Consider the following 16,349-nt stretch of genomic DNA (forward strand, 5'->3'; position numbering starts at 1 on the left):
TTCCCTCCCGGGACGTTTGGGGGGTGTCCACAGTTTCTGGCGACTCTGCTGGGGATGTTAGAGAGCTTGACTCGAACTTGTGATATCTTGTTTTGATTTCACTTATGTTTTTCTTTGTATTGCATGTGCATTGGTGCGCCTAGGACACCGTGTTTGTCGTCTGCTATTCCTGAGCGGTTAGCTTGAGGCTATGTGCCATAAGGCTGACCAGTTACGGGCTCTGCCAGTATGGGAACACAAACCCCGGTTTTATCGGGGCACCCTTTTGACCATTCAACCTAGTGTATATTCGGAATCCGTAGTGACCATTCCAAACTAGGACAAGTTGCTTACCCGATGTTAGGTTGTTTGAAACCGCTGCGTGCATAGTGAAACCCTAGCTCCTGACAAAATAGGACAGGGAAACCCTACCCCAACATAGGGGTGTTTTGGCTCTCACTTATCTGTTATGTGCTTTAGAGTTGGCCTCTACAAGAATGCATGTATCAGCTCACAAGTTTGGGTATCAGGCCTGCGGGCACCAGCTCAGTATTTTGGGAGTTAGTTATCTGCAGGTATCAGATTCGGTTTTCGGGAACAGGGATTTGGGGACAATAATCAGTATTGAGGAACAGTGTATTCAACTTATCAACCGTGTGTTATGATGCCCAACTGTGTGTTGTGTGTTTATTTTACGCTGCTATGCTGTCCGTTTGTCTGGTTATTTATTATTGCTTTATTTATCTTCGTACTAGGTAGTTTAGCACGATTGCTTCCGACCCAGCAGATATTTCCCAAGCACTCTGGATTAGAGGTCGCCGACTCAATCGATCTGAGGATCTGGTCGACGGACAACCAGTGTTATATTCCTTACCCCCGGTTATCAGACGGAGGTTGAGAAGACGCAGTGTATCGGTACCGAGACTGCCAGATCAGTGGTCTTTGAACAATCGGGTTGAGATTTTTGAACCTACTACAGAAGCAGATACACCGGCAGTTCAGATAAATCAGGGTAGTATGTCAGGGATGGAAGACATGGTGCGCCAGCTCTAGGAAAGCATGAAAGCCGTGCAAGAGGACGCTGTTCATCAAGCAGAATTCGCTAACCAGCAAGCCGTTGTTATAGCCCAACAGGTAGAGCTAATTACTTGGTTACAGCAGCAAACTGGAGCATCTGCTTCACACCAGGTTCCTCCCCCAACAAGAGTCCTGATACTTGAGGAGACGGCAAACGTCCAGAATGCCCAAGAAGATACGGACATCCCAATGGGGCCGGCTCTGCCTTCGATTTTACCGCAACTATCCAAGGCACCCACGCCTATCAATCAACCGGACTCTCCCTTTGAGTTCGAGGTAGACCCTACAACATTGAAGTTGAGCAAGCTTGAGAAGTTGTTCAAGAAGTCCCAAGGGGTAAAGTCCATCCCAGATATCGAGAACGGGTATACCGACGCGGCTGTGACGCTGCCAGATCGATTCAAGATGCCACATATTGACCGTTTTGATGGATCCAGGGATCCCATGGTACATCTACGGTTCTTTTCAGATATCTTAAGGCCGATGGGCCTCACCAGACTACAGAAGCTATCTTTGTTCGGCCGAACCCTGTCGGGTGTGGCGGCCATCTGGTACGCCAAATTAGAAGATGATGTTAAGAGAAACTGGGATAAGATGGCCGAGGCATTCATTGCACAGTACTCTTATAACACGCAAATCGAGATTACGACCCGTGATCTCGAGATGACAAGGCAGAAGCCTAAGGAGAGCTTTTCGGAGTTCGTAACCAGATGGAGAGCCAAGACCTCAATGATGATCCTAAGGCCCACCGATAAAGATCAAATTCGGATGATTGTACGTAATCTCCAGCCTAAGCTGATGCAGAAAATGATCGTGCTCCCCTTCCCTACCTTTTCGGATCTGCATGAGATGGGAGTACAGATTGAGGATGCCTTGAAGCAAGGCTTGATTGACAATGATAGAGAGCAACCCAGGAGAACTTTCAACCGTAATACCAATGAAGGCCCGAGTGGCGCTGCGACCACAAGAGCCTCAGAAGTGAGCATGGTCACCACCAACATCCCTCTAAGAACCATGGAAGCTACGCCATTCTCCGGTGCGTCTGGAAGTAATACACAAACAGCCAAATACCAACCCAAAAACCAAAGAACCTTCGCCCCACTATATATGCCCCTGTCCAAAGCTCTGGGGGTTTTAATCAAAAAAGGGCACTTGAAGCCCCTAGAGCCGCGACCATTACTGGAAAAACTTCCCCCGACCTACAACCCAGCCAAGTATTGCGCATTTCACCAGCAACACGGTCATGACACCGACCAATGCTGCCGATTACGTCATGAGATTCAAGATCTCATTGATAATGGGGTGATTGTGCCTCCAGAAAAGCCCAACGTCACAACCAACCCTCTTCCACCACACAACCACGCTCCACCTCCCAAACGAATCAAATTTATCCAAACCGAGGTCACGTCATACGACCTCAGCATCTATATCACCCTGCCCCGCCTACCTAAGCCGAAGGTGCTCCTTCATGACTGCACAAGTTAGTGCATGTTGGACATCTCCAGAACCCAACCCGAGCCAACGGTGGTGACTGTCGAAGACAGAACAGGGGAGACTTCAGTGGAGAATGGTATTGCTGAGTCAAAATCTGAGGAATCTGGGGATTTTGCTGAGAAGGTATACAGTCTGAGCGACTACATTCTGTCAGTAGGCCAGGTTGGACCAAATGTGGAATTGCTGGCAGGGGCAGAGCTTTGTGTGATACAGGGGGATAGATTTGATCAGAGATCAGAGGACTTAGCGGCTGTGGAAATGGACTTTGCTGACCTCCAATTTTTCAATGAACAAGACCTAGAGGGCGTGGCAGTAAACTGGTCTGACTTTGAAGAGTCAGCAGAGGTTACCGGGTGGCTTGATGACCTACCAGACGTTGTTGAAGAATCTCAGTTGGAATAGGGCCCGACAGGGGCAAGGATATCAGTTGTGGCTAGAAGGGCCGAAGATTAGAGTACGTCGCCGGAGAGCGCCGGCGCCAAGAATTTCGCTCAGGATTTGGGCATTTTGGATACAAGGAATTTTGTACAGCAGACTGCATTGACGCATCTAGAACAGGAAAGAAATGAAGAGTCTGAGAGAATCCGGAAAGCTAAAGCCCATGAGGGGAATGAAAGTGCTGTATACACGAGAACAGGGAGTGCTGCAAGCATATGGACGGGAGGTACTGCGAGTACGAGAACAGTCATACCGAAGCCGGACAGGTGTTTGTCGGTTGCTGACGGAATGTGGTGGGAGGACGATGATTTATGTCTTGCCTACACAGATGAGGATTGGGGGAGCAATCAGCCAGACGATACCTGGTACATCGGCGAAGTCGATCATATAACTAGAAGCGGGCGATATTTTAAGCCCCCAGATCTAGATCAGCCAGAGGCATTTGGGAAAGATAAGGAGACGGAGAAACAGAAAGAGAAGCAACTCGAAGAAGAGGCTGTACTGAAGCAGTTGAAAAAGATACAAGTAGACATCACCATCTGGGGACTGCTTATGGCATCACGTGTTCATCGACAGGCCGTCCTATCGGCAATGGATAAGGCCAAGCTCTCAATAGAAACCACGCCGGAACAATTAGTGGGACTGGTCTTTCTGGGAGGAGCTTCCCAGATGCTGACCTTCTCTGACAAAGAATTGCCACCTGAAGGTGCGAATCACAACAAGCCACTCTACATCTCTGTGGAGTGTAAAAACAAATGGATACTGGTGGTTCTTGTTGATACTGGATCCGCCATCAATATGTGCCCGGCAAGGACAGCCTATGCAATCGAGTTGAAACCCGCAGACTTTGTGCCAACCACCCAGGTGATAATGGCGTATGCTAATACAAGTAGAGAGGTGATGGGGACCATGCAAATTTAGACCAAGGTTGGGTCGGGACAGCATGAGGTAGACTTTCACGTCTTAGAAGTTCCTGCGACCTTCAATCTACTTTTGGGGTGGCTGTGGTTGCACTAAGTAAAGGCAGTTTCGTCCACTTTGCATCAGACGGTGAAATACCCCCATGGGAAGGGAGTAGCCATTGTTTTTGGAAATTCATTGATCCATCCACCGCCGGAGGTGTCTACACCAATCCTAGAAATTGAGCACAGTATGGAGGATGTGTTCTTATCCGGTTTCACTCTGGCTGAGGCCCGGGTCGTGTAGAACATTTTGGCTGTTAATGAGGGAGTGTATGTCAGTGCTCAATCAATATACCTCATGAACAAGCTTCAACACATCCCCGGGATGGGATTGGGAAAGAGTGGCCGGAAGGGCGTTACAGCGTTGGCCGAAGTGCAACACAACCCATATACCTTTGGTTTGGGTTATCTGCCCACCAAAGAGGATTGGATAAGGAAGGGTAAGGAGATGGCTGGGAGAGCCAAAGCAAAGAGGGCAGGGAAGCCTTTTGAGTTAATGCATCGATCCATCCAGGGTACCCTAAACGGACGTTTTGTCTGAGAGGGGGAGGACTTTCCATTTTGTGGCTTCCCAGAGCCATGGTTGAACGTGGAGAGGAAGCCCGTACCGGGGTTTGAGATCTTCTTCGACCTACAGTTATCCGGGGATGATGTTACCGAAGAGCAGACGGACCCATTAGCTGAGGCTGAGCAGAGCAAGAAAGTGGAGTCTGAGGACGTTGAAATAGAAATGGGGGTAGCACTGGCTTGTTTACTTTGAGATCCTCCGATTGAACAGAAGTGCTTGGGAGATAACTTCTCGATGTCCATGATCGGGAATGAAACGGCTGCGGGCCTACCAGCAAACATTTTGGATGCATCTATCGCACCCTCTCTCATTTGGCAGTATGAAGAGGGATTTTTGTCAAGCAGCATCGGGTCAGGTAGTGAGCCGGAATCTGATTCCACCGAGTCTTGTGAGTCGGAATCAGGTTCCAGCTCGATTGAGTCTAAGTTCGGTATTCCTGGGGGTGACAACCCGGATGCCACAGTCCTGTCCAGGTCATCTTTTTCTTTCTCGTTTGAGTCTGTTGTAACCGAAGAATCGGACGATTTGGAAATTCTTAATGAGAATGATGTGGCTGTGGTTTCTGAGTACTTTTCTGTGCCCTTGATTTATTGCATTAACTCAGACTTTCAAAATTTTGATGAAAACGACGAGGAAGAAATTCCTCCGGTTTTGCAACGCTTAATTGAACAAGAGCAGGAGAGATTTATCAAACCCTTAATGGATGAAATCACTACTGTGAATATTGGTACTGAGGAGGACCCGCGGATGGTCCAAATCAGGTCCACGTTGTCTTCGGAGGAACACGATCGCTTAGTCGCTTTATTAAAAGATTTCAAAGATGTTTTCGCGTGGTCCTACGAAGACATGCCTGGAATCGATCCTGAGATTATATAGCACTGGATCCCTCTTGACCCCGAGGCCCGACCCATCAAGCAAAAACTCAGGAGAATCCGCCCGGACTGGGCCCTTAAGACTAAGGAAGAGGTCACCAAACAAATCGACGGAGGGTTCCTGCTGGTATCTGAATACCTGACTTGGTTGGCCAACATTGTTCCGGTGCTGAAGAAGGATGACAGGATCAGGGTATGCGTGGATTTTAGGGATTTGAACAGAGCCAGTCTGAAGGATGACTTTCCTTTACCACATATCGATGAGTTAGTAGACTTCACAGCGGGGCATGCTTTGCTTTCGTTCATGGATGGCTTTTCGGGCTACAACCAGATAGTGATGGCACCTGAAGATCGAGAAAAGACTGCATTCACCACCCCGTGGGGGACTTATTGCTACAGGGTAATGCCATTTGGGCTGAAGAATGCTGGAGCTACATATCAATGGGCCGCGACCACAATATTGCACGACATGATCCACAAAGAGGTTGAAGTGTATGTGGACGACATGATTGTCAAGTCCAAAGAAAGAGAGGGCCACTACACCGCCTTGTAAAAGTTCTTTCAAAGGATCAGAGAATTTTGGTTACGGCTGAATCCTCAGAAGTGTACGTTCAGTGTTACAGCAGGGAAAATGCTGGGGTTTCTGATTACACAGAGAGGTATCGAAGTCGACCCTTCCAAAATCAAGGCCATCCTAGAAATGCCACCACCAAGGACTGAAAAGGAGGTGCGAGGCTTTCTGGGTAAAGTGCAATTCATAAGACGGTTTATCTCAAAATTAACCTTGACTTGTGAACCACTTTTTGGCCTCCTAAAGAAAGGAAAGAAATTCCAATGGGACGGCCGATGCCAAGCTGCTTTTGAACAGATCAAGGAATACTTACAGAACCCGCCCGTGTTGTCACCGCCAGAGCCAGGGAGACCGTTGATTTTGTATCTTTCAATAACTGAGACTACGATGGGCTGCATGTTCGCGCAAGAATCAGAGGCCAAAGTGGAGAGAGCCATCTACTATCTGAGCAAGAAGATGCTAGAGCATGAGACTCGCTACACACCATTGGAAAAGGCTTGCTTAGCTTTGGTATGGGCTACCAGGAAGCTGCAGCACTACCTGTTAGCTCACTCCGTAATGTTGGTTTCACGACTTGATCCCATCAAATATCTCTTTGAGAAACCGGCACTTACGGGTAGGCTAGCTTGTTGGTTGCTGTTGCTTTCTGAATTCGATCTGAAATATGTGACGCACAAGTCAGTCAAGGGAAGAGCAGTAGCAGAATTCTTAGCCGATCATCCAGTGGAAGGAGGTGAAGCAGTTGAGTGCTTATTCTTAGATGAGGCCATTTTGCATATCGAAGACGAAACTTGGACGATGTACTTTGAAGGAGCGTCAAACCAGTACGGGTATGGGATAGGGGTGTTACTGATAGCATCCGACAATTCCCGTATCCCTCTAGCATTCAAACTTCGATTCAAAGTCTCGAACAACGAGGCAGAATATGAGGCATGCATTGCCGGTCTAGAAACAGCCCTGGAACTAGGGGCAAAACGGTTGGACGTCATCGGGGACTCAAACCTTGTTGTGTCTCAAGCAAAAGGAGACTGGAAGGTCAAAGAGGAAAATATGATAATGTACCACCAGACCTTGGATCTGCTGATTCCTCGGTTTGAGAAGCCAAACTTCACTCATCTACTAAGAGAAAACAACAGGTTCGCAGATTCACTAGCAACTCTATCTTCCATGATAGACATCCCGTTTGGGGTCCGGATGCGTCTAGTCATTATTGACTAGAAATTTGTGCCGGCTTATGAGTCGATTGCTGCTATAGACGAGGTTCAAGATGAGAACCCCTGGTATTACGACATTTGAAATTTCTTGGAGAAGGAAGCATATCCACCAGGGGTAAATGCCAAGGATAAAAGGGCAATCAGAAGAATGGCCGTTTAGTTCATCATCTACGGAGGTAAATTGTATAAAAGAGGCCATCTGGGAATGCATAAGCTTTGCATTGAAGTTGAAGAATCAAAGCGCCTAATGGAGGTCATCCATAGAGGGGAATGCGGAACACATATGAACGGGGTAATGTTAGCTTGGAAGATTCTCAGACAGGGTTACTATTGGTCCACCATGGAGGAGGATTGTATTGACTTTATTCGGCGATGCAACAAATGTCAAATCCATGCAAACCGCATGAACATCCCGTCGTCGAAGCTGTACAACATGACTTCGCCATGGCCATTTTCAGTTTGGGGAATCGATGTGATCGGGGCTGTCACTCCGAAGGGGTCGAATGGGCATGAGTTCATTCTGGTCGCGATAGATTATTTCACAAAGTGGGTTGAGGCCCAGTCTTATGCGGTGTTGAAGGCTTCGCATGTTGCAAAGTTTATAAAAAATAACATCATCTGTCGCTACGGAGTCCCAAATGAGATAATTTCAGATAACGGTTCCTACTTCAAGAAGGAAGTGATTGACTTGTTGGAGAAATACAATGTGGCTTTTCATAAGTCATCCACATACCGGTCGCAGACCAATGGAGCGGTTGAGGCTGCCAACAAGAATATCAAACACATACTGCAGAAGATGGTGGAAACCTACTGGGACTGGCCAGATAAGCTGCCGTTTGCTCTGTGGGGCTACCGGACTTCAATTAGAACTTCTACTAGGGCGACTCCGTATTCATTGGTTTATGGGATGGAGGCTGTTCTACCTATTGAAATTGAGGTTCCGTCTTTGAGAGTGCTGGCTGAGTGTTAGATTGTCGAGGCAGATTGGCAACAGAGTAGGTTTGAGGAACTCATGCTCTTTGACGAAAGAAGACTGAAAGAACAGTACTATGTTCAAGGTTATCAGCACAGAATTGCCAGGTCTTTCAACAAGAAAGTTAAGTCCAGGAATTTGAAAGAAGGAGATTTGGTGCTCAAGGACAACCGAGCTCCCATCCACGACCCTAGGGGCAAGTTTAGACCCAATTGGACTGGTCCCTACATCATCAAGTTTATCTGGTCAGGTGGAGCTGTCGTTCTAATGGACCTAGATGGCCTAGAGTTCTCACAACCGATCAACATGGACAAGTTGAAGAAATATTACCCCTAAGAGGCTCGCTAGGCCAAAAACTCGAAAGGGCGACGTAGGCAAAAGTTAGAGCATAGAAAATTTGAAATCATAAAAACTGAGCTTGCAAGGTTGAAAACCCGCAAAGGGCGGCCTTGGCAAAAGTTAGAGCGCAGAAAGAGAGTGAAAATACTTGAGTGAACCCGAGCCTGAACTACGTAAGGCTTGATTCCCATCTTTGGGATACGTAGGGAACTTCATCCTGAAGTTCAGCCATAAACACTTCCCCGATCAACTTTGTCCATTTGATCATCTCGGCTATCTTTGTCTAGTCAGCGTTCAAGAGTCTGGTTATGATCTCCGGTGCAGTACTTTTCAGACTAGGGGTAACTTTCCAGTTGCTGGGATCTGGAGTTGCGCCTCTCAGTGATAGATCTCAGGCGTGTCCAGCTCTGATCCATACCGAAAACGGTTTTAAAAAGTTTTAATAAAAGTTGACTTTGTTCAAAATTAATCTTTTTACAATTTAGACCATTTTTGGACCAAAGCGGAAAATTTTCAGTATCCACAACCTTCAATTTCATTGATTTCAATATAGAGTTCTCCTGCTCTTGCATACAAATTGAAGTTGCTTTTTATTACATTCATAAAGAAAACTTGAAAGTACTAATAAAGCAATAAATCCGGGGCATAAATAAGTTAGGTATTCCTGCGCCCCCTCCCATAGCTGGTCGAAGCCTCTGATGCCAAGCTAGGCCCAATCTGTGCCTCTTCATTGAGCCAATCTATGCACTCATCAGACAAAGTGCAACTGAAAGTGGGAGTGGGGGCCAGGAGCTCTCTAGTTCCCCATGCCGTGGCATATCAAGCAAGCTGTGCGCCTCGGACCGAAAATGCAGCTAGGTACTCTATCCCCTCTGGCGGGCAAATTTGGTCATGGCCGAACTGGCGCTGGAACCGAAATGGAAAGTAGAACACACGGTGAGTTAAGCCAATCAACTGAATCCCGGTCTGTCGAGACATGCTGTAACTCATTGCCGGTAGGTTGAGCCAAGGGCACCGCCAAGCAATACGGTCCGCAGACAAGTTGCACATCCAATCGAACCACCATCCCTCATCAAGGGCATCGACTAGGCGTTGCCAGAAGAAGTAGCTGCGAGCTGAGTACGCTAGGCAAGAGTCCATAATCTGCAACTTATCCATCAACCACACCTGGGAAGGGATGAAAAATGAGAGAATAAAGAATAGAGAGATGTACGATGAGAGAAAAGTGACAAAAGGGTTTTGTGAGAAAAACCGAGCCTGAGGGCCAAGTGATGTGAGCAATACATATGTGAGATTGAGCGGGAAACATTACCTGCAGCAGTAGTGGACTTCCCGCAAATTTGGTTGTTTCTCTGCAATGGAAAGCGTCCAAGCTCATCAATGTTTCAGCCAATACCATGGCAATGCAGCTCTTGCCCTCCTTCAAACCTTGGGCAACCTCGATCAATTGGACACTAGACCCTCCAGAGCTCGCGACAAACAAGAAATGAGATGGCATGCACAAACAAAAGGCATGTCGCCGAAAGCCTTGCCAATGATGGTCACTGCGGTCACCGGCATCAGAAAACCGACAAATCAAACTCGGAATATCCAGCATTCCATCATAAATCAAAGATCGAGCGTCGTGCATAGTAAGTCCACACATTTGCCCTAAGGCTTGGGCGTGGCCAAAGCGAAGTTGAGGCAGAACTTCTTCGTTGCGCTCAGATTCCATCAAAACTTGGAAGTCTTCGAATGTAGGACACACCTCTTGCCCGCCAAAGCTAAAGACATGTGTTACCGGGTTCCAAAACCTCGCCACGGCATGAAGGAATGGAAAGTGCAGCGGGGTACGACTCAGAGTGAATAGTGCATTTATGTCGAAGCCTCGAAAATTTAGCTTTTTTGAGCCGTCCAAGTTGGCAATCCAAGCCATGAGATTCTGTGCAAGAAACTCTTCCATTTGGAGCAAATCAGTGCTGAATTGAGAAAAACTACGAAGCTGAGGCCTTTTGTAGAGGATAAGGTGTGGGTGGAGGACAGGTGTCAACATTTTGGTGGTTCTTGCCAATTTCTGACCGGCCGACCATAAATAGTGCTGAGCGACCACCATGTTTGGCCGATCGGCTAGTGATAATGGATGGTGGCCATTTATTGTGGCCGGTGACCTCTTTATTTGGCCGGTGACCTTCCCTCCTATCCTCAGAGTTGTCTATCTGCTGAAAATGCTGAAAACTTGTGACTGGTTCCACTTCCAGTGTCTTTAGTGATTGATTTTGCGGAGCCACGCCGATTGGCTTATCGAGTTGTTGTATATTTGCTTATTGAGTTGTATTTCACTCTCTTTACGTCTTTTCTTTGCTTATCGAGTTGTACTCGTACTTGGTTAGCTTATCGAGTTTCTTTGTTTTGCTTATCGAGTTGTAAGTCGGTTCACTACCTGATTATTACAAAGCAAGCGCTTACTTTTCAAGCAATCAAAAGATTCTAACCTCATTTACATTGTTATGTAATGCAATGCGATGCGATACATGGAAAGTACAAATGTAACACCTTTTTGAACGAAATAGCTGTTTCATTTCCATCATGTCTTTTGCAAAGATATACAGTTTTGAAAACCTGCCTAAGGCAGTGCAATGTGCCTAAACTACCGGTAAAAAAGATAAGTAAAGCAAAAGGGAGGAGCAGGGCAGCAAAGTGTCCGGATTAACACTAGTAGCCTCCCCTTGTGGTCGATACACTTCCCACGCCTTTGTTCGGGTCAATTATGTGGTCTGGCACCTTCATTACTCGAGACAATGCAAGGAATCGCACTCTTGAAACCTTAGTAGATCTTCGTGTCAACCTCGAGCCGTGTCTTCTATGAACGATGTTCGTTGCGTGCAAGGAGCATCCTTTCCCATATCCTTTTGTCTCTTGTGACTTCCACAAATCGCTTCAATTGCATTGTATTACTTTGCTTCATTTGATGAAGCACGCTCATTACGCGTCTTCCTTTCAACAAATGCCTCATCTTGATTTGGTTGCATCTCAACAAATGCGAGTAGCATGCATTTGCTATACTTATGCTGAACATGTATTCATACCTTGCTTGCTTTACACATTGCATGCGTTGTCGCATTATGCTTTACTTACATGTGTTCAAGTTCCTTTTATACACATTGCATGTGTTGTCGCGTTATGCTTTACTTACATGTGTTCAAGTTCCTTTTCACACATTGCATGCGTTGTCGCGCTATGCTTTATTTACATGTGTTCAAGTTCCTTTTCACACATTGCATGCGTTGTCGCGCTATGCTTTACTTACATGCGTTCAAGTTCCTTTTATACACATTGCATGCGTTGTCGCGTTATGCTTTACTTACATGTGTTCAAGTTCCTTTTATACACATTGCATGCGTTGTCGCGTTATGCTTTACTTACATGTGTTCAAGTTCCTTTTCACACATTGCATGCATTGTCGCGTTATGCTTTACTTACATGTGTTCAAGTTCCTTTTATACACATTGCATACGTTGTCGCGTTATGCTTTACTTACATGTGTTCAAGTTCCTTTTATACACATTGCATGCGTTGTCGCGTTATGTTTTACTTACATGTGTTCAAGTTCCTTTTCACACATTGCATGCGTTGTCGCGTTATGCTTTACTTACATGTGTTCAAGTTCCTTTTATACACATTGCATGCGTTGTTGCGTTATGCTTTACTTATATGTGTTCAAGTTTCCTTTTATACACATTGCATGCGTTGTCACGTTATGCTTTACTTACATGTGTTCAAGTTCCTTTTATACACACTGCATGCATTGTCGCATTATGCTTTACTTACATGTGTTCAAGTTTCCTTTTATAGGCATTGTGCACGTTGTCGCGTGTGCTTTACTTACATGTGTCTGCATCTTCACGCACTGTGCACGTTGTCACGTGTTCATTACTTACATGTGTTTGTATGTCCATAGCATTGTTATGCTTGCTCCGAGTCGCATTGTTATGCTTCCTACTCGATCGCGTTGTCACGCAGCTTCAGATTGCATTGTTATGCATACTGCTACCGATATTGTACCTGTTAGGTTTTCTTTCTCTTACAGGCATGATATTGTATGAACGGTTCATTCGAAGCTGGTGCGACTAGACGAACCGCACAGGTATTGTATTCTCTGCGTAAAACGTAGCGAGAATTACACGATTCTCTTACATCCTTTCTGCATTGTGATGTAGTTGGATTTATGTTAGATTGCTTAAAACTGTTGCATTTATTATATGTATATGCTTCGTTACAGCTTTCTTTGCATGATCATAAGTTATGCTCGGCTTTGGGCATTGTCTTGCATTTTGCCCCTGCCTTCAGGTGCATATCTTTGCTTGTAGCTTGTTTGCTTTGTCTAAGTCTTCGGCCTTTTTTGCTTTGGGAGGTAGAGAATGGCTTGTTGGCCATCACCACGCCTCACCGGCCATGTCTTGAGGCCACCGGCCGTGTCTTCTTGCCACCGGCCATTGGTGATGGTCGGTCGGCACTTTGTGAGGTCGGCCGACTATTTATTTGGCCGATGGACTCATTTTCTGGCCGGTACCACCTTTTTGCCTTTTTCAGGCATTGTGCATGCCAGCTGTGCCAGCTGGAGTGCACAGACCTGTCCTCTATACACGTGTATGGAGGAATTGCACCCTTTGCACCCTTTTGGTCTAGCTTCTTGGGGAAGCTTGGATTTTTGTCTTAGCTTCCTCAAGAAGCTTAGACACCTATCTCAACTTCCTAAGGAAGCCTTGGCCCCTTTGCCTTAGCTTCTTTTAGAAGCCTTGACACCTTTTGTTAGTTTCTCTTGGAAGTTGAAGCCTCCATCTTGCTCTATATAAGGAGACCTTCCCTCTCCTTTGAGGGGGTTCAACAAAACCAGACCTAATACATATATATCTGATATATACACCTTCTCTCTGTATCTCTCCCCCTCTCTCTTCATTTGTGTGTGTTAGAGAGTCAAAAAGTGTGTTTTGTTCTTAGTTTTGCACTATGTCACCTAGCATTACACCATACTTCGACTTTGGAGGTGTTGAGGGTTTGTTCTTGAAGTTTTGAGCTGGTTTTGATCAGAAGAAGGCGGCTGGACTTGCTGTTCTTGAAGTGTTCTTCAAGGGTAACACTATTGTGCATTGGTCTTTTCACTACTGAAATCCAGAGGATTTTCAGTGGTGAGGAAGAGGTTTTGAGGTCTTGCATAGGGGAGGGACACCCCTCTCTCTTTGTGTCTCATTTGTTCATGTTTTTGGCTCACAAGGGTAGCATGCACGCTTAGTTGTTTTTGGCTCCATTTCAGACGTTTTTGGGTGTTATATGGTTATATTATATCTCTGTCTTTGGTCGGATTTATGGCCCCTTGCATGCACAATGTACTTGCCTTGCATTCCTCCATTTTGCCTAGAAGGGTACCATGCATTGAGGCCTCCATGCTTGTATGTTCTAGCTTGACTTCATGAAGTTTTTGGTCATATTTCATCATGCTTGAGGTCTGTTGGGTACTGATTTGATCATGTTTTCCATGTTTGGTATAGCCTCCTTGCATTTTGGCTTGTAAGCCTTGAGTGTGTGGGTCACTAGCATGCTTAGCTTAGTTTATTCTCATGATTTGGCATCATTGGAGATCATATTTCAGTCCATAATCCATGCTTGTATGCTTGCATTCATCATTCCTTCCATGCCTTGAAGAGGTGTCCTTTTGTGCCTTGAAATGAAGCATTGTGCATGTCTATGTGTTTGAGGCTTTGGGTTGCCATATCAGTGGGTTTTGGGGCTCATTTGTGCATGATAAAACTCTGTTTTTCCTTGAAAAATCCATGCCATGTTTGCTTAGGGTAGGTGTTGAGTAATGCCCTCTTTTGTGGCCTTGAATGCCTTCCATCTCGCATCCATTTCCTAGCATGTTTTGGCATCATCCTTCGCATGCTTTTCAGAGTTTAACATGAGTGTTTAATGTCTATATTTATCACCTTTAAGTGTCCTTGAAAGTTGCCCCTTCCATGCTTAGGTGATAGGCCTTGGTATGTGCATGCTTGCATGCATGATTTGTGTCCTTATGCATCATCTATGGCCACTATTTTGGGGCATGCCTGAGGCCTCCCATTTTTGTTTAAGTCTACCATTGCATGTTTTGACATGTTGCATTACTTTGGTTTCATGTTTGCATTATATCATCTTTGCATGTTTGCATTGTTGCTTAGCTAGTTGCACATCATGTTTGCATCGCATGTTTGGCACATTGCATACTTGCATTATAGGTCACATTACATTTGGCATGTTTTGGTACTTCGGCCTCATGTGCATACTTGAGTCACATCTCACGCATGCATTGCATTTTTTCTTGGTTTGGGGTGTCAAACCGAGCATGAGGAATGAGGCGTGTTCGTACTTAAAGTGACGAAACACGTCTCACTCTTCGGTCGCCGATCCCCTTGATCTCAACATGATAGGGCGTTAGCACTCATTTGTTTTGTTGCATGCATTTACATTGAGTTGCAAACTTGGTGCCTTTGGCCACCATGCATCAAAGTACGTGATTGGTGGCCCGAGTACCGAGGGCCATACTCCCTTGAGTCTATAGCATGATTGGGAGAGTGGCCATGCACACATTGCTTTGAAAATTCCATACCATGCACTGTCTGTCCTCTGCTGCTGTCAAAACAGGGCTCTGCAGATAGAAATGGCCGGTTGACCACTTTTTGTGCCGACTGGCCATCATTGTCCAGCTGATGACACAAGATTTGGCCGATAATCCCATTCCCATGGCCGGTGGAATTTTGTTTTGGCCGGTGGAAATCCAAAACACTCAGGAGGAAGTTCAAAGTAGTTCTGGAAACTTTCATATCTTTTAGAGGAGCAAGGCAGTGTAAACAGAGGCAACAGTGGCATGGTACCGGGTTTCCGGGCGCGGCAAATCGAGCATGCATCATCCCATCATTCCGAGGCGGGGTTGCGGCCACCTTCTTTTTGTAATTAATTTGTTGATTAATTAGAAGTTTTGTAATTAATTAATTAGTTAGTTAGCTAGTTAATTAGTTAAATCTGTATTATTTATTTGGACCCTTCGAGTGAGGGCAATTGCGTATTAAGTGTGAGTGAGTGTGTGTATGTCTTACAACCCCACGTCTTTCTTCCCTTTTATTTACTAGCTTTCGATGGTTAGTTTAGGGCATGTTTAATTTAGCACACCTTATGCTATGCGTGCATCATTCACCAGTCTTGCACGCACCGGGCTCGGCGCATCATACTAACTGCATAGTATTTCCATTCCAACTTGAATACGTGTATCGAGTTGTCGCATTTCACATGCCATTCTTAGATTAGCCGAGCCTATTCTAGTTGTATTCTGTATGTGTTGCATTAGCCATCTTGACATGAACTAGGATCATGCATTTGATTACTAACTGGTTTCTATTTTGGCTTGGAGTACTAGGTAAGCGCTTATGCTTTAGCATCTTGCATGCGTGTGAGTGTTGCCATATTAGCATGCTTACCATGAGGCTATATGCTTATGTGATATATCTGCCTGAATGCCTGTGGGTGAAGGTTGGGTTATCTGAATTGGAATAATGCATTGACTATGAGTTTTAAGCCAACTAGACAGTGGCAAAACCATCTTTTCTAAGCCTACTTGAGGGTGGCAAAGCCTGTATTTTAGCCTACTTGCGAGTAGCAAACCGTTTTCAAAACAAACATGAAATGCTTTGTCCCAATTCAGGCGACTCAGTCTATACTTGTTATGCTGTGCGCATCACATAGTAAATCTAGGCTAATAACCGGAATAAGAACGCATAATATTTTCAAAACAAGATATCATGGTTAGTAGAGGCCGATCTTCGGATCGGGTGAGAGGGGGTGCTCATAGCTGACCT

Source organism: Camellia sinensis, chromosome 11 (assembly GCF_055761805.1).
Source record: "Camellia sinensis isolate YWXY chromosome 11, ASM5576180v1, whole genome shotgun sequence".
Classification (NCBI taxonomy): Eukaryota; Viridiplantae; Streptophyta; class Magnoliopsida; order Ericales; family Theaceae; genus Camellia; species Camellia sinensis.